Raw genomic sequence first — 19,913 nt, forward strand, 5'->3', positions numbered from 1 at the left:
TCATTTTGAATCACTGGCTATGAGACAATATTTGTTTTAAAACAATTTTGGAGCACACATACCTGCAGGCTGCAGGAGATGTCATATTCCTTCTAATACCCTTATCAACTTAGATAAAGAACAGGTTGGACCATCAGACCACAGAAGATGGGAAGCTGGAAAACGGAGCCAGGATCCCTAGCTTGTGGTATGTTAGGATGGGAAGATACATTTTCAATGATCTGTTAACTAGGAGAATGGAAGGAAGTCCATAGACATCACCCCAATTAAGGGCGAATGTGAAGAAAAATACTAATGAAAGAGGAGGAAGCAACTTCTGGGCGTGGATGATCTTCGTGGCATAATCAGATCTCACAGATACCTCAGGTGTGGGTGAGCGCTGAATCAAGACCTCAACCCCAACAGGATGGGCACTAGGCAGAGGCCACAGCTCCCGAAAGGACACGGATGCTGTGTACTGACTCGGCGAGTTTCCAAATCCTCTGGGTCTCAGGAAATTTGACAGCCTCTGCCCTAACCAAAAGATGTTTTCCTCACAAAGATTGTGCAGAGTTTCACAGAACATACACATGAGACTTCAGGAAGTTTTAGTTTTTTATGTTTGTTTGTTTTTTGGGGATTGAACCCAGGGGCACTGTATCACTGAGCGACATGCCCAGCCCTTTTCACTCTTTATTTTGAAACTTCGTCTCAGCACAGTGTGGTATGCACACCTGTAACCCCAGCTCTCCAGGAGGCTGAGGTGGGAGGATTGAACGATCGAATCCAGGTTGAGCAACATAGCAACTAAGTGAAACTCTGTCTCAGAGGAAAGGGAGCTGGAGATGTTGTTCTGTGTGAAGGCCCTGGGTTCAATCCTAAGTACCCCCTACCCCCAAAAATAATGTCTCAGTAAGTTTGCCAGGTTGGATTCAAACTTGTAATCCTCCTGCCTCAGCCTTCCAAGTAGCTGGGATTTCAGGCATGTGTCACTGTGCCTAGCCAGTTTGCTCGTTATTTAAAAATAAAATGTCTACTGTAAAAATTCCATTTTAATTAAAGAAAGTTCAAATGATGATTATTTTGAAGCAAAATGAGCAAGGATTTAAACTGCACTGTCAAGAACCACTGCATTTCCTACCATTTACCCAGTGAAGAATTCTCCAGCTCAGGAATCATATAAAGTAAAAGATGCCACACTTGCCTTTAAAATCTTTTGCTTAAATGTGAGAGACTGAATGAATACACACACACACACCCACCATGCAGTTATAAGGAAACAGATGAGAAAAACACATTTCAGTTGGCCACCGACCCCCATAGGATGGGCAGACCCACGGTGGAAGAGGAGAGTAATGTCTACCCTACTGACTGTGACTCCACTGTGGAAGGAACTCAGGTAAGTGGGCCAGAGGGGAAGAAGACAACTCTGGCCCCAGAACCAAGAAATGGAGTGTGCACAATTGGCCATGACAAGGGAATTAAGTAATCTCTTTTCTAATGGGAAAAGAAAGTGCCATAGAGCCTAAAAGGCAGGCACTTTCCCATGGCTTAGATAAACATGGAACCTTCAGACATCCTTTAGCTACCCTTTGAAAGGTAAGGAATCCCTAGCAAGCAGAAAAAGTCTGAGTGTGGAGTCCAGGCGGCAAGAGAGCCAGCCAGACAGGCCAAGGAGGAGGAGGAGGGTGCTTGGCATGCCCAGGGTTGATGGCAACCAGCATGGAAATGAGGAGGTGGGCAGGGGGATTCCCCAGGCAGAGGTTGGGCTGCGTTTTGCTGGTATGAAGGCCACAAAGACTCGGTAAGAGACAAAGTTGAGACTGATTTCATTTACTTTTGTGCTCTCTTGGTGCTGTTTTGTGAGGAATGTAGAGTTTAATTGTTAGTGATCCTCAAGTTTAAAGACTTCTGGGGAAAGAAAGAATAAGTAACATAAGGCTGGAGATTTGAACTCAGAGCCTTTGCACTAAGCTACATCAGCAGCCCTTATGTTTTTTATTTTAAGACAAAAAAATCTCAAAGTCGCCACCTGCCTCGCAAGCACAAGGTCCCGAGTTCGATCCCCGTTACCCAAAAAAAAAACAACAAAATCAAAGTCACTAAGTTGCTCCAACTTGAGATCTCTGGAAGTGCTGGGATTACAGGTGTGGACTACACCAGCTAGAACATCATCTTAGTATTTCTTAAATAGGTGGACACTTGGAAGAGGAAAGCTGCCCCTTGCAGAGCCTTGCCTAGCATGAGCAAGGCCCTAAAATTAATCCTCAGCACAGCAAAAAAAAAAAGGAAAGATAAAAGTTGTCCCTGGCTACCAACGTACTGGAGAAAGGGGTCTCAGCATTTAGGCTTGTGAACTGTCTCCAATCAGGCTTCACACATCAGTTTGTTCCAGTGAATATCGAGAATGCTTTGGCTTTTGTCTCTGTTTGCACTCTTTGGTGTCGACGTACATGAGGAGGTGGGTAGCAGAAGGACTTTGCCTTTGGATGTGAAAGAGACACATGGTGCCTGGGTCTTGAGCGATGGTTCAGCCTAGAACACTCCGAGAGGTGGGCAGGGAGGAAGGCTGCCTCGGCAGAAGAACCAGGCCCTCCCATGATACCTGGGTCAGCAGAAAGCCGGGCACAGCCAGAGCACTGAGGCATCGTGCCAAAGGGTGGGCTCCATCAGGCCCTCGAATACCAGCTCTGTCCTTTTCCAGCTCTGGGCAGCAAAGGAATGACAGTTTCTTTATCGGTAAAGCAACAGTAATGGCTTTATTTACCACATTTGATTATTAGGGAAATTAAGCATGATCACCTGTCCCAAAGACAGAGGACAGGGCCTGACACCAAGGGAGGGGCCCATGCACAGGGTCTTCATCCCTGTCGCACGAGCTTGCCCATCCTCTTCATTTGAATCACTGCTTTCATCAGCACATGCTCTTGTTTGGAAGGCCCAGAGAGGCCCAGGATGCCTCAGCTCTGAGCACTCAGTGCGGGGAGATTAGGAGGGGAGAGTCATTGTGTCAACTCTACTACATGTGTGTGTGTTGTGGGATTTGGGGATGAGGAGAATTAAGCATCATGATGCTAAGACAGTGCTGCTAACAACAGTGTTGATTATAGTAAATACTGGAGAACTAAGGGAACAAAAGGAAAGCAAAAATAAACCAAGAAATTGGGCTATGTAACAAGAGAAATACCTAATAAGCTAGCTAGTTTACTTACCTTGTTGCCTGATGATCATACAAACAATGACGTGTATCATTAATAATGGGCCAAATTGGCTTGTTGCATTGTGTTTGATTACTGAAGACTAAGCTGAGTTTACACATGATTATATTTTATGATTCCTCAGATATATAGCCAGGTCATCAACTTGGAACTGTGAAATAGAAAGGAACATTGCTCAGAGCCCAGGTAGCACTTGGGTTTTAAAAAATTATAATTAAAAATGCTAGCTAGGGAATGGAGGCACATGCCTATAATCTAGGCACTCTGGGAATCTGAGGCAGGAGGATTGCAAGCTCAGGCCTAACCTGAGCAATTTAGTCATTCATTGAGACCCTATCTCAAAATAAAAAATCAAAAAGAAAAAAGGACTATGGAGGTAGCTCCCTGTGAGGGGCCTGGGTTCAATCTCCAGTATTGAAAAAAAAAAAAGTACAGAAGAAAAGTTCTAAATTGTCTCTCCAGCTGCTACACACACCCTATGCCTCAGAAGTAATTGTGTCAACTCTCTTCAGGAGGGTCACTGTATTAATCAGATTTCCCATTGCTGGGACATAATACCTGACACCCACAGCTTAAAGAAGGAGAGGTTTAGTTTGGCTCATGGTCAGGGGAGTCAGTCCCTGGTCAGCTCCCTCCCAGGCAGAAACATCATGGTGGAAAGGCATGTGAGAAAAAAACTACTCACCTCATGGTAGCCAGAAAGCAGACAGAGAAGGAAGGAGCCTCTTCAGTGCCGCCCCACCCCCACAGACACATACACAGTGCACTCAGCACTATGGATCATACACTGATGAGTATAAGGCCCTCCTGACCCAATCAGCTTTCAAAAGCCCCACTTCTGAATACATAAAACAGGAATTGTAGTCTAAACATAACAGTCACTGAATCCTTTCCTCCAAACCAGTAGAACTCCATTCCCATGATCCAAAGACCAGGAGCATCTGCAAACCCTAGGGACTTCCCAGAAGAGTAAATTCTGATCAGCTCCAGAGCTGCCAAGTCAGAAGCCCTGGGATGGGACCCAGTGACCTGAGTACTGACAGGGGCTCTGAATGTGGATGTGTGCTGTAGTGTGGGCATCCTGCACATCTGGGACCCATACTGTTCATGCATGTAAACAAATTTGCACATACTTTAAAATGCTTAACGGTCACCAAAATGATGGCTCTTCAACCTGTTGTTTTTCCTCTTCCTTTTGGACTAGAGTTTTAATAAAGAGAATGGATGATTGGAATGTGTTCAGTGTTTTACATGATACAAGAAGAAACAGGGCACTGGATGGAGGAAGGAGTTAATTGGAATGTGTTTTGTTTTGTGGTACTGGGGATTGAACCCAGGGCCTTCCCACTGAGCTACATCCTCAGACCATTTTTTAAAATTAAAAATTATTTTTTATTTTGAGATAGGGTCTCACTGAGTGGCTAAGTTTCCCAGACTAAGCTTGAACTTCAATCGTTCTGCTTTAGCCTCTTAGAGTGCTGGGATTACAGACGACACCACTTCCGGGTATTAGAAACTTCTTTAATATACAAAAGATTTTTGAAATATCTTTACATATAAAAGAGCATTTGTGTACACAAAATAATGGCTTCTGGGTCTCTCCACAGTTTAAGAAAAGGGACACAGCCAGCCCAGTTGACTCAGCCTGTCCTTCCCAAACCTTTCTATGCCTGAGCTTAGGGACAGAGAGGTGAATGGCTCTGTGGCTGAAAAGGCCCCACCCCCTAGACTCTTGTAACAAGAACAAATTCAGTGATGGCAGAACCAGATTCATCTAGATGAGACAGCCAGGAAGCCAGCTGTAAGCGTCAACAGTGTCACACAAGGGAGGTCCAAAGAGTCACAGGACCAGACCTGCTTGAAGCAGAAGCCCCTGGGCCCCAAGTGACAGTCCTTCCCCACTGGTTGTTCCTCACTGCACAGAGATGGGGTCCAGGGAGACCCACCTCACACCGTGCAGTGGGGTCTGTCCCTGGCCCTACAGAGATGGATGAGGCCTCTGTGATTGGCAGACAAAGCCTGGGTATCAACGTGTCCCACTGAGATGCACTCCTGCTCCCAGTCAATTCTTTGCAGACTTGATGGCCACATATCAAATCAAATAAAAATAGTACCTCCATGGATTAACTATTCCTAAACCTGACTTTGTCACCAGTTCTGTGCTGCTCTGAGATACATTCTGCCTGGCGCTCTACATTGTGTCTAGAACTTGCTCCAGCCTCAGAGAAACGAGATGTACTGTGCCAGCAGAGATTATTTAAACTCACGAAGACAACCATCGGGAGAAAGTCCAGTTGCTTATCTCCATGCTTATCACTGGGACCAAATAACACTCATTGTCAGGGGCTGCACAGGAACTAGTCTATCTACACAAGCAGAAACCAAACACCATCTTTTTAGAGGGTTTTCAAGTAAAACGCTTTTCTCTGCCTGCTCAGAATCTGTCCTCGGTCTCCCAACATGTGAGGTACAAAGGTAACAAAGGGGTTAAGAGTCAAACTGTCTACTCCTCTACATATCCTGAAAATGTCATATCTATTTATTTTAGGAGCTATTTTCTTCACTCAATATTATTTCTTTTAACTCCTAACTTATCTGCTGTATAATTTTCTAGAAGATGGGTAAAACAAAAAGAGGGTGATTGTGCCTAAACTTCACTCCACCAAATGTAACATGTGTCATTCATGCGCTCTAAATCTGCACTCAGGCAAATGAATATGTCTGTTAAGATGATCCTCCAGGACACTGATCATTAATATATTTATCCTGGTGTCTCAGGGGTGTTTTGTCTAAGGCTGTGTCTACCCTGCAGCTGTTTCTTCACAGTGCACCCAAGTACACACAGAAGCAGTGCTGAAGCGAATGTGAACATTCTAGCTCATCACAGGTAGGGCGGGGACTGGAGAAGGGAGACTAAACTTGGTAGTTTAGGTTTTGGCTGGCTTGCTGAAATTTCACAACAGCCCACCTAGCACATCTGAAAATTACCCTAAACTACATTATATTTTTAGTGTATGTGCTGCCGAAGCGAGCACTCAAAATTACATTATAGTGCACAGGACTACATACGTACACTGTGTGGATATAAGAAACAGTGACTTGGTGATTTCTTTTTTCCTGCTGTACTGAAAATTGAACCCAGAGTCTCTGCACTGAGCGACCCAGACCCTTTTCATTTTTTATTTTTGAGATAGGATCTCACTAGGATGCTAAGTTGCCCAGGCTGGGCTTGAACTTGGGATCCTCCTACCTCAGCTTTTCAGAGTGCTGGGAATACAGGTGTGCACCATCATGCCCAGCTAACTTTGGCATTTATTAATAGTGGCTCCCTATCGACCAAAGGGGGCAGGCTAGCCGTGGGAGAAAACAAAAGGGAAGGAAGAGAGAATTTCACCGGTGGACCTCTCTTCTGCTGCCCACAGAATCCCATCATCCAGCACAGCTTGCTCAGTGTCTCCTCTTCCTCCTGCCCTGGACACTGCAACCAAGCCTGGCCCTTATGGCACAGGCTTCTTGGTGTTATTTTCATGACACTTAGGCCATGGGTAGTCGTGTTCATGAAAACAAAACTGCCTGACCGACTGACCAGTCACTTCCCTGAAGAGTCTTCCTGACTCTCCCAGATAATCCCCCGGCTCTGTTTACTTGTGCTTCTTTCTTGAACTTACAAGATCACTTTCCACAAACCCGTGTATGTGTCTGTCTCCCTCCCTGTGGTAGTGCTTGGAGTGAGGGACACTGTTCTCATTTACCCTACAGTCCCTGGCTTGGAAGCATTCACAGTGCTGAATAAATACTGGGTACAATCTTGGTGAATTGTTGAATTTTTACCGGTTTTGTGCATTTTTGCTGAACACTCTATAGAGTAACCACTGCAGACAGGCCCATCTATAATGCAAAGGGCTATGGATGTAGCTCAGTGGTAGAGCGAATGCTAGTCATTCAAGGCCCAGGATTTAATTCCCACCACCAAAAGCAAAATACAAAACAAATATAATGCCTGTTAGAATGTCACTCTGATTAAGTCACAGCAAAGACCCTTAATAGGTGAACAAGTCATCAAAACTATTATCCATGGCCAATGTAATATCATGGATATTGCTCTAAAAACTCTCATTTGTGAGGGGTTATGTGAAATTTTAACGTTTTTTTTTTTCTGAATCTACAAAAATTAAATATGTTCACTTAGATGTTCATGTTCTCCTGGAAGGTTTTATGAATCTTTAATAAAGCTAATTCATACAAATTGTTTCACAAATTAGCTAAGACTAGAGGATGGTTCCTTGTCTCAGGGTAAAACTGTGAAAGGCTCAGCAACAATTGCTTGCCTTTAAAAGGTATTCCTGGGGCTGGGAAGACCAGGTGGTGCAAGTTATGCGGTATCACCCAAACATGTCCTGCTACCTGAACAAACAGGTTCACAGTCAATTGGGTAGAGAGAAGGGCTCTGAGAAAGGCCATGTACCTGTACCTGTGGATACGCTCACTCATATGAAGCTCGCTCATCTCGTGCTGGGGGGATGGTGGTCTGTACTGTCTACCTCACCACAACACAAGTGCAGATTCTGAAGATGAATGTTCCCCTGGGATCTGCTTACCTTCCATGCTAACTTTCCAGGGAGCAAAAGGCCTCTGGGTGACCTGTCCAACTCCACACTTCCATGATCAGAGAAGCAGAGAGTTCTTGAAAAAATACCAACATCTCCACACCCCTGCTTTCAGTAATGACATTTTTATTAATGCCTAGTTTACAGTTAAATAGACTGAAATGAAGGATAAAATACTTTCTCCATGTCATGAATCAAGTAATCATGCTTTTCTGATTCGTTTCCGTGCTTTCTCATACATCTTTGAACCAAATTTATTTTATGGAGTCTTTATAGAACACTTATTTTGTGTCAGGCCCTGTCCCAAATGCTTTAAAAATATAAACTCCCTTAAACCTTAAAAATTTACACTCAGAGAAGTAAGTCTTGCTTGAAATGATCACAGAGCAGGTCCTTTGCCTGCTACCCATAGCCTTTTGAAAGATCAAGATTTTAGGACATCTCAAAGGTGACCAGCATATCACTTCCGGAGGAACTCACGGCCTAGTGGAGGACTCTCAGCCCCCCAATATACACCATCCCCAGGACCAGGACAGCTCAAGATGAGCCTGGGGAACAGGGGAAGGTGGATCCCAGGACCATTCCCATCAGCGGTATCCTAGGAAGGACTCTTGGGAGGGGTGCCTACATCTTAGACAGCAGCCAGGCATTTGTCATGGCCACAGTAGTGTGTCATCCGGCTTTGTCCCTAGCTGTAGAAAGTACTGACCATTGGCAGTACTCAGCTGAGGACTTCTCTGGGAACTGGAGTGCCTCACCTGACCTTATGTATGCTCCCTGGACACGGCCCACATCTAGTGACTAGCAGCGGAGGGGGTGTGATGCCTGGCCTGGCCTCTTGGACTCCACTGGGTCCCTCTGGGGCTCCTCTGGCTTCAGCGTTCCCTGCGGGAGGATGAGGCCCCTCTTGATACTGTCCCATAGCTCCCCCTCCTGCTCCCCCCTTTCCTCAGTTCTTTATGTGCGGCTCCTGAAGGCACCAGCCAGAAAGCAGCCTCCATGCGAGTCACATTGGTGTGGGTATTCATCCCCACCCAAGCATTCCTGCCTCCAGGCTACTTCTGAGCCCCTGGCTTAGGCTTCCTCATCATAGCACAGGAGCATTTTGATCCTTAATTCTAGAGTTGTTGTAGGATGAAATGAGAAAAATGCATGTAGGGCCTGAGCTCAGTGTTTGGTGCACAAACATCTTCCATGAAAAGTAGCCACGTGTGCAGTGATACTCATTGTAAGAAGTGTGCCAAATGGAGGAGGACATAAGAAAAGACTCCAAGTCATTTGTGGGTCCACTGCCTTGAAAATAAACACTACCAAGATTTCAAGGGTATGTACAAACACACACACGAACACTTTAGAAAAACATGCTTGGGAATTTCAGAATATGTGCTATGTGGACACACACACACACACACACACATTCTCCCTCTCTCCTCTTCCATTTCCTCTGAATATTGAACATTCTCTGTGGGGTACACATTCCACTCCTAGTCCTGCCCACCATCTGTCTCCGAGGAGCTTATGGAGTTGAGAGATGGCCATGGAGGTGGTGGCAGTGTCATAGTGGCCAGGGTGGTTACCGGCATGGGGGTGGTGCTCTGGCACAGGACAGTGGCTTGAGTAGGAGGCTTCACCAGGTATAAGGGGGTTTTGTCTGTTGAGAGAATCTGAGCGTTGTTGACCGAGAGTATAGTAGAGAGCGGAGTGGTAAGTGACCAGAGGACAGGTTTGGTAGCACCGTGGTAGATGGTGAGGGGATCAGGAGGAGGCTGGCCTCACCAAGGAGGGAGCACTTTTCTCTAGAAAACCAGAACAAGGGAGGTGATTTAGCGTTGAAAGGAGAGTAACAGTTTCCTTCCCCTCTAACATCTGTCCTATTAACAGTGGCTAGATTTTTCACCTGCAGAGACTTCATGAGAGGAAGATAGAGACCAACCTATGAAGTCTGACAATACTTCTGCTGAGATGAAAAGGGCTCCAGCCAGGGACCAAACAACACTGAGCCAGCTCAGGCCACTTGGGGATGACTTAAATCTGCAGCACGTTGTAAGCACTGCTATGTGACTTGACAGCAGCTCTCAGAAGGCTGCTGTTATGGCTGATGTCTGGAAGTCCCCTCAAAGCCTCATGTGGTCACAGGTGGTGCTTTTCAGAGGTGGCTGGATTTAAGTGTGTGATGTGGGCATCAAGGGTGTGTGATTACTAAATTAGTCCACTGATTGGTTTGGGATAATTCCGGGTATGGATAATGGGAAGGCCCTTCCTGGGTGTGAGTGCTACCCAACCCAAGGGCACATAGTGTGGACAGAATGTAAGGGACAGAAAGAGGGCTGCTGTCTTGCTTGCTGCCTCACTACTTCCCTGATCAGTGCTTTGCTTCCTTGTCCTCCGTGAGGCCCCTCTGCCATGTGCCACTCTGAGTTGGAGCCAGCCAACTATGGACTGAAACTTCTACAAACTGTGAGCTACAATAAAACTTTTCTCCTTTAACTTTGGGTGTTGAGTATTTTATCTCAGTAATGAGAAAATTAACTAAGACAGCTGGACTTGGCCTGAGAACAAGCAGGTCATACTGACTCAGAGTCACCTAAATAGGAGGCCCAAGGAGTGAGGCAGGTGAACAGGAGCAGGAGGCAAGGAACTGGACATCCCACTGACTTCATATTTACCTCGGATGGTCCAGAAGAGTTTTCCTGCTCCAGTCCTAGCACCTGGAACTGGAACTATCTGTAAGTTAGACAGGAAGTGTCCTGAGCCCCAGAGGTGCCTCTGCCCAGGTGAGGAAGACACCCATCTCTGTGTGGGCCCCACCCACCTACGACAGCAGGTGGGGTAGGTCTATTAATACTTTGCCGCATGGACCACGGAGCAGATGGTGGGCAGCAGCAGTGGCGTCCCCAGGACTGGGGCAGTTAGCACCGTGCTCCTGGGATCCCTACACTGCTACAGACCTCCAGAACAGTCTCCAGTGGAACCTGAAAGCATTTGTATCTATGAGCACTTTTCTTGTTCCATTTGAAAGGCATACACTTTCCAAAGGGGACAGCTCTTGTTTTCCTGGGTCATCTTGCATAATTTGACTTTGTGATAGGGTCCCCTAAGGACTATCCTTGCCGAGACAACCCTGTCCTTAATGCTGTGAAGAACAGACATTGCCACATAAATTTACTTTTTATTATAAAAATACCTCAAAATGTGACAAAATGGTGCAAAGGGCAAATTACTTAATATTCTATAATAAGCATTTAAAGGCAACATAGAAAAATTATATATTAATGTATTGGTGTGGTTGGATCTTGGACAAATTTTATTTGTTGAATTCACAATGAAGCTTATGGAGCACATAAATGGGGATAGATATGCATTGTTTCAAAATATTATATACATGTACTTACATATATTATACACACATATAAAAAACCATGTATATACTCTGCCAAAAAATGTATACACACTTCAGAAAAAGAAAAGTAGTACAATTTTTTTCAACAGATTGTGTTATCCTCGGATGGGGGACCTTAGAGGATGTCATATATCGCAAAAAACCCACTATGCTGCCAGCCCTCAGAGAAGAAATTGAAAATTCGTGTACAACAATCTCAATGACCAAGGTTACCCAAGCAGCACTTCATCGTACTAACAAATGTCTGGAAGCTAATGATCACCACTTTGAGCACCTCTTGTAACTGTAGAGGTCAATCTCATGATATCTCAAAAAATTTAGTATTAAAATATTTATACAAGTTTTTCTTTTCCTGAAGTGTGTATAGATTTTCTTGACAGACTCTGAATATATTTAACACATAAAAATGGACCAAATTGCAAAATCAGAAATTATGCAGCTCATCTTGTTCTATTATGAAGAACACTGATCAACAGAAGTTATTGAAAAATTCCAACTAGGCACAACCCGAGCAAGAGAAGGCCTTGCCTTTGAAGTTCTGGAATGCTCTGCCTAGTCTCAGGGAGAATGCAGGGTAGAGGGCATATGAGTGAGTGGGAGAGGCATGAGGAGGTCCTGGAGCTCTCGTCCAGGTGCAGTTCTCCAGGACGCATGAACAGCCTGGTATGGGACACTAACATCAGGGTGACAGAATTCCCTGTCAGTGGTGCTTTCTGATTGAAATTGGCAGCTGCCCCTGCTTTCAGCACAGGCAGGAGGAAGGCCCAGAGTACTCACCAGATTCCTGCTGGGCTCCTGCAGCCCTGCTCCCATCAGAAGCCGGCATACTTCCATCGGAGGTTTTCCTCCACAGGCTGTGGCCCTTAGCTGTTCCTCCTCTCCGAAGTCCCAGTTTTTGATTTGTCCTCAGCCCCTTCCTCCACGAGGCTATCCCTGTCGGAAATTTCCCTTGAGGACACTATCCTCATGGGCTCTGCCCCCCCCTCACCCCCCCCAGGAGTTCCTCCCTCCCACACATGTGCCCACTGTCCCCTCCACTCCCGATTTCCTTATGCATCTAAGCATGACTTAGGTTTCATAGGAACATCATTCACGGTAGCCACAGGTGGAAACAGTTCAGGTGTCCATCAATCAGAGAAAACATCAACAAATGTGGCCTGTCCTCACAACAGAATGTTATTCAGCCATCAAGAAGAATGCAGTACTGACACATGCCACAACATGGATGAACTCTGAACATATAATGCTACATGAGAGAAGCCACGCACAAAGACTCACATGTTGTACGACTGCACGTATATGAAATATCCAAAATAAGCAAATCAGTTGAGACAGAAAGCAGACTCGTGTTGCCAGGGGCTGGAGGAAGGGGAGCAGGACAGTTAACTGCTCAGGGACACTTTCCGAGCTGTGAAAATGATTTGGAGCTAAACAAAGGTGGTAGATGCACTACACTGTAAATGTACTAAATACCACTGAATTGTATGCTTTAAAATGGTTAACTCAGGACTGGGGATGTGGCTCTTTGGTAGAGTGCTTGGCTAGCATGATTGTGGCCCCAGGTTTGATCCCTAGCATTGAAAAAAGAACTAATTTTGTGTTGCGAAAGTTTTGCCTCAATTAAAAAGAAACTTAGGTTTAAGTGTGGGAGAGATTTAGGGCCTGGAGGGTGAGGATTTAGGATTCAAAAGGGACTGATTAAGGAACTTAGAATCCTAAATATATTTCCAGTGTTATCAGGTTACTGGTGACCTCTGCGGGCCGCCCTACAAGCCAAACACAATGAACAACTTTGTTCTAGAAGAAAAAGCATTCTCAGCTGCAAACAACTGATTTATAAACAAAGTCTTGGAATCTAATCTTTCCCTTTTTAATTGTTGGGGACTATTTGTAAGTTAGTCTCTAGGATATAGTTAATCGTTGGCTCTGGTTCTGAATTAATCAATAAAAAGACAGCATAGTGGTAATCTTTGGGGAAGGGAAATTCAATTTAAGCCATTTTTTTCCCTATTTGTTAGCTCCTCTGATAATTGGTTTGATGGAGGAGAAGTTTGAAGTTATGTAGAGCTTTTTGGATTATCTGTGAATTTTAATTATTCATGCTTCACCTAGCCCCAATTAGCACTAATAATTGAGTTAGCTGAATAGAAGTCATTTCCCATCATATCAGTTTTACTATAGGCTTATAAATTGTTTCACTAATGGAGCCCCCCCAAACACAAAGCCCCTTCTTATAACAGATGCTCATCCTCCATACCACAATTTGTAAAATTAATGCTATATAACGGCATAGTGTTAACCGGATGGTTAATAGAATGACACAAATGTCTTTAATAACAAAACATATGTAGCCAAGAAATGAAACTAGAAATTTCTAATATGCATCTGGTAATTGTAGCACTTATAGCCAGAAGTATTACAGTCTTCCTAAAGCATAGTTAAAAATCTTAATCAATGTTTTCAAGTGATTTGTATTTTCAATTTCAATTGAAGTTGTCACTGTCTTAATTTATCCCAATTTAAATTAAGACAGCCTTTTAAAGTGCCAGTTAATTTTAGCAATCTACCCACTTTCAGAGGTGCTATTTATATTTACTAACCTTTTAAAGTTTCAATTTCTCTTCTTGGACACATTTGTATTTATATTAAACACAATAAATATCTCCCATTCCAAGAGCCCCCTTTGACCTTCTTTGATCTCTGAGTCCCAACATCCCTTAACTTGACATATAAATTAGCCCAGCCCCTCCCAGGAGGCCAGAGAAGAGGGTAGTGTTTCATGGCTCCCTCGCCCCCTCTCCAATCCCCAGCATCGTGTTTTCCCATTGCCATGGAGATGGAGCTATGCACAGAGTGCAACAAACCCAGCAAATGGGAAAAGTCCCGGCTGAGATAGAATTACTAACTAAACAAATGCTATTGGTAACAGAGTGAGGGGAGGGATGCCTGAGTTCTCCTTTCCTGCCCACAATCAGGTTACAGGTAAAAGTGCAAACAGCTAGATGAAAGCTGACACGGTGGTTCTTTTAAAGACACAGCGGACATATTACTCACAGAAAACACTGCGTCTGGCAAGTCCAAATGGCATGTGAGCTGTCCTTAGTGGAAACGTGGGAGGTTCCATTCTCCAGACCAGGGTCTTATTGTTATATAGAGAAAACTGCAGCACAGTCAAGAGACTAACACCAGGCAGGATGGGCGGGAAGCCTGAGCATCTCTCCCTTCCACTCCATGTGTGGGGTGAATCATAATCAGTCTCTTACCCACACTGTAAGATGCCATGTGCTGGGGTCATTTCTCCAGGAATTAATGAATTAATTAAGTTCATGTTATTTTTTCTGAAATAAGAAAACTGCCCACGCAACCTCCTGAGTATCAGATAAACAGGATTCCAAGTTTGCTTTTCTCAGTGTCACTTGTGTCTTTTCTTTGTCTTTCTAATGGTACATTTGGTTTTGGTTAAAGAACTTCTGATCAGTCTCCAAGAGACATAAAAAATATTGGAAGACATAAATATTTGATAGCAGAAGTAAATGGAAATTTTCATTTAAAGAACAGTATTTGGGGCCAGGGATTTAGCTCAGTGGTTCCGCTGCCTGCCTCTCAAGTGCAAAGTTTTGAGTTTGATCCCTGGTACCAAGAAAAAATAATAAAATAAAAATAAAAAAATAAAGAACAGTATTTTTTAGATAGGCAACCTACCAAGGTTTCCTAAATGCAAAAATTGCATAATGAAGTATTAAGGTATTAATTTATTTTGCTATTGTGGCAAATGTATGGTGGTGATTGTCTGAGGTATGAACCATGACACTGATTGGGAAATTGAATTTATCCTACTTACTCAATTTTTGTGGCATACCTCAGTCTCTTTTCTTGCAAAACATAATTGAGTTCTGCCACATGTGTGCATATTATCATCAACATTTCAATTGTGTTACTTTAATGTTTGAAAACTCCAAAGCTGTTTGGAACAACCTAACATCAATAGAACACCTATATAATAGCTTAAGGTGCCTTAAATCAGGCCTTTCGATGACTTTTAAAAATTGTATCAATTTGTCAGTCTTGACAGTTGTTAAATAGTTTTGCTATTTATTCAATAGAATTACAGATACCAGAGATGTTTCTTAAAAGCAGGACTTCTTTTTATCATTGAAGATTGTTTTCTACCATCATTTCCCACCTAAGTTTAAAAGATGTTTTTAACTTCCCTTAGAAGTTGTTTCCAGGTAACAAAAATCACAATTAAGAAAACGCTAAAGTCAACTTGAGATTCTTTTTCTAAATTTAATATATTTAGCTTACTCTTTCAAGAAAATCTGGCCTTAGAAGACTTTGCGGATTTGTCTTGATGCAGATTTTCAATTCACATGTCACGCCTATATGAAAGATGTGGTCTTTTTACAATAGAGACCACTCAAGTCATTTTAGGACTTCTGTGGGTGCAGAATTGGCCCTCCTGGAGACTCATTTATAAGAACAGGGACCCCTCTCTGGGAAGGGTTGCTGACAGACCATAATATCAGTGCAAGTGACCACCAGTCAAGCTTTGAGGGAGAAGTCAGATGCAAAAAGGATTGTTAAAATTAATGATATTTGACAAATATTCATCTATACAATATTACACAACTGAAACATCTGTTTTCTAGGAACCTAGGTCCCATCTCTATTTTAGTTTTCTTTTTTTTTCCATTAAGTTTATTGGTACATTTCAGGTATACAATACAGTTACATTCATCATTGGGATCTTGTACCTTTACATGATGTATCTTGGTTCTTATTTTTTTCCCATTCCCCTGCCCTTCCTTCACCCCCTCCACCCTTATTTATTTTAGTTTTCTAATATGAGATATGAACTACAGAAAATAAGAATATCAATGAAGGAGATAGATGTGCCATAATTTTGCCAGTTGTTGTCATTGTGGCTGTTACAGAATAATTATTTGCAGTATTACAAAAAATGTCATTTTTATAAATGGTCTCCATCAAATTAACAGGATGTCTGGTAGTGATTCTGTCCATCGTGTGGTCTCTATCACTTTTCACAGGCTCCTAGGTCTAGAGTTCCAGCAATGACTTTGCTTGCTTTCCAAACAAAAGGAAAAAGGAAGAACCAGAGTCTGGATTCCCCCCACCCCGAGAAGGCAAGAGGCCTCTTGGCCCAAAGAGGTGCTGAGCCTGGAAAGGCAGCAAGTTCAGCTGGAGGCCAAGAGCCACAGCTCTGCAGAGGGGCGGCCCCCGGCATGCCATAGAATCTTTTCTGGTTCCATGTCCCCAAATCGGTTTTGCTCAATCCCTCCACTTCCTCCCACTCTTGAGCCCTCCATCACTGTTTTAGTATATGTGCTGCTGAAGCGAGCACACCTCCATCACTATTAGGAGACACACATCAAATGTTGGGTGGGTGTTCATTAAAAGTGACTTTAGAGGCTGGAGATGTAGCTCAGTCTAAGTGTACTTGCCTAGCATAAGCTAGGCCCTGGATTCCATCCCCAGCAGAGAGAGAGAGAGAGAGAGAGAGAGAGAGAGAGAGACTGAGACTTTAGTGTTTACTGGCTAGAATCAAGGATGTTATTGGAAGGTCCTTATGCGGCCATAGTGTTAATAACCTACCCCTCTTCATAAGGGGCATACCCATTAAAATTTACTTCTATAAAACCTTGGCCTCCTCCATGTCTGTCTGCACTGAAAAGAGGATCTCTAAGTTTAATTTATATATGGCTTATGTTTCTCAAAAGCTATCAACAATATATGGCATGACTTGATAGAGGTGAGTGGCATCCTTTTAAATTGGCGTTGTTATTGAAATAACAAAAGCAATCCACTGGGAGCCATTTAGAGGAAGTTTGTTATGACCAAAGTTCCCAAGTTCTTTAATTGTACTTTTCCTGTTAGCCTGTGCACTATGATATGAAGAATGATGCAAATACTTTGCGGGCTGCAAGAGAGGGGAGTGTTCGAAAGACTATACAGCATGCCTTTCATAGCACCTCCCTCACTGCTGGCAGGAGCTGTGTTCACACCACTGGACTTGGGAGGTGGTTCAGCCAGGCCTCCTTGCAGGCTGTTGTTCCAGGATGCGTGTGCCTAGGAAACCCATGTTACTCAGCCCGAAGAATAACTTTAAACAATATAAAAATGAAAAAGAAAACCTTACAAATCAATCCTGTTCCACAAAATAAATAAAATGACCAAAGAAATATAAAACCCAGCAAGACAGCAGAAAGGAAGCTATTTGAGTATGGTAAATAATTTTTTTTAAAGAAAGGGACTTTATTTAGCATGAGAAATGTCAGTTCTGAAACACAGCAATGCACAGAGTTCTGCAAAATAAATGTCCCATCTCTTTGCAGACACAACAGACACAAAGCTCTTTGTAATGTTATGCTTTTAAATGTTTTTCTCCAGTTACAAAAATATATGATAGTTTTTAGCCATTTATAACATGATGTTTATAAGTAGCTTCTAGATAGGTTGCCATGGATGAAAAATGATATAATTTTCAAGATCTACTGACTAAGAAAACAAGTGAGTAAGCACTTAAGGAAAGCAGGCAACTGCACTGTGGTTTTCAGGGCAAAGCCCGTTTCCCAGGTTTGCTCTGAACAAGACTATCTGTTCTTGCTAGAGCGTGAAACCCTAGATTGCCCCTTTCGTGGTCAGTACATAACACTGAGGAGGGGGAAATGCACGCAGCTTGCTCGGCCACCCAGCAGCTTTTTTATTTTTTAAACTGGGATCCAGGCCTTGTAGTTTTTAAAGTTAATCATTAACTTCTTTGAAATCTTGATGGCATTTCAGTGGAAATACAAATATGCCACTTTCCCAAGTATTCTTCCTTGTAATTCTTTATTTTATCCTATAAATCTAGCTAGAAATCTCATCTTACTATGAACCCGGTTGGTTGAGGCAGAGACTCAACCTGCACTTCGACTGAGAATTTGGGTTAAATAAGATGGGTAAAAGGAAAGCTGAATACTCATACTGAATACTTAATTTGCACATTAAAAGCTGATCATTAATCCTATATTTTAACTCTACAAATGTCAGGAGCCATTCTTTCCTGTGGAGACTGGCGGTTCTCAGGATAAACCAGGCTGTGTTCAGTTACAAAGGCCCTGAATGAACACAAGGATAGTCGCTGTACCCAACCCACAGACCATTAAATAATGCTTTCCAAATCAATTTGCTATCATATTACCACAAAAAGGAGGAATCCTAAAGCAAATTGAACCAAAGCAGAATTGTAACTGGAAGAGGATGTTATTAAAATCCAATTATAAATATACCTAAAAAATACACATATGTCTGCATATGTGTTATGATACTGCCACATACATCTGTAGCTTCATGTTATTTGAATAAAATGAAGGAAAGATAAGTCTTCACATGGCCAAAGGACATTGAGGCTTTTTTTTTAGTGTTTGAAAAAACCCAGATACAGATCAAGCTAAGATGTCTCAAACATGGTAGGCCAAATGATATTTTCACATGATACTAACATAAATCAATATGACCAGCAACCATTTACCTAATTCTGGGGAATTAGCAAATCAAATATACAAAAATGCTGTTTTTAGCCCAAATTGCAGTTTCTGACAAGATTGCCTTGCCTGGTGAGTATTATGCGCATGTTCATTAAGCCTTTAAAGCTGGAGTTCACTAATGCCACTTGAAAAGGGTGAGCAACTGCAATCCAAATAAGGCACAATGCTGCCCCAAGCTTATTACGTTCAAGTTTTATACAAATAGTTTCAAATGGTTTGCTCGAAAATGTGCACATTGCTACCAAAATAAGTTTCCTGACACTGTAAGGAAAAAAGGAAAGGAAAAATAAAGCTGAAACAGTGATGAGAAACTAGGCTGCTGGGGATTTTGTTTTGAAGTACGACATCTGGATCTTTCTCTAATTTTAGCAGGATTTTAAGGTGTAGTATGTCTTAAACAAAGTTCATTAACAAACTCATCAATGTGCTCTTTAACTGTCTTCCTGAAATCACAATAGCAAAATGTAGTACATTTCTCCCCGTGTTTGCTTTTATATTCTCTTAAATTCCATCAGGGTTTTGAAATCCTAAAAGAAAGCTCAAAGAAAATACTCTGCCATTTGTTTAAGCAATAGCGCCATTCATTGTGTTAAAGTGAGGACACACAATTATTACCTGCAGCTGGTTGGAGGCATAAAGCACAAGCTGGTTGGAGAGATCCTTTTAGCCGAAGAATGTGGAAGCCATTGCCTTCGTCCAGGAGAGGAGGGAGGGAGCCTGGAGCTACGGGGGCGGCTGGGAATCATTCTTCTGCACCTCAGAAGCCAGCTCAGGAACTTCAGAGAGGAAACTCTAAACGCCCCCTTCACACCCTCCCAGCTTCCTATTCCAGAATGTTTCGTCTGAGACTATTAAAAGGCCTGCTTTACTCTATATTACAAACCAAGAGTATCATTTACAATTTTGTCAGTAAAATTAAAAGTATTTACTACACCACTCCCAAAACACCAGCTTCCTACAACTCTACTAGTTGATCCCTGAGCACAAGAGTTGAGAAGCTAAGTTCTGTGGTGCTACTAACATGTTTCCAATCAACATTCTTTTAGTCCCAATTTAGGAAAATGTACCAATTTTTTCAAATGTTAAATTCAAAGTTAAAAAAAAAAAAGACTCCAATGGTAATAATTCTGACTCTAACCCTGGGAAAAGGGCACTATTCTCA

At 42.8% G+C, this 19,913-nt stretch overlaps 1 long non-coding RNA gene across 1 annotated transcript; it reads right to left on the bottom strand.

Moving 5' to 3' along the window:
- Nucleotides 1-2,167: 2,167 nt before the first annotated feature.
- On the bottom strand, nucleotides 2,168-19,774 carry LOC147830009 (uncharacterized). The gene is made up of 3 exons (XR_015443075.1): nucleotides 19,367-19,774; nucleotides 11,982-12,137; nucleotides 2,168-3,348 (listed from the first exon to the last, which is right to left on the bottom strand). It is a non-coding gene; the product is annotated as an uncharacterized LOC147830009 (long non-coding RNA).
- Between the last annotated feature and the right edge of the window lie 139 nt (nucleotides 19,775-19,913).

The sequence above is a fragment of the Heterocephalus glaber genome, unplaced genomic scaffold (genome assembly GCF_053883595.1).
Source record: "Heterocephalus glaber isolate CG9 unplaced genomic scaffold, H.glaber_assembly_v1.0 deba00000331, whole genome shotgun sequence".
Taxonomy (NCBI): domain Eukaryota; kingdom Metazoa; phylum Chordata; class Mammalia; order Rodentia; family Bathyergidae; genus Heterocephalus; species Heterocephalus glaber.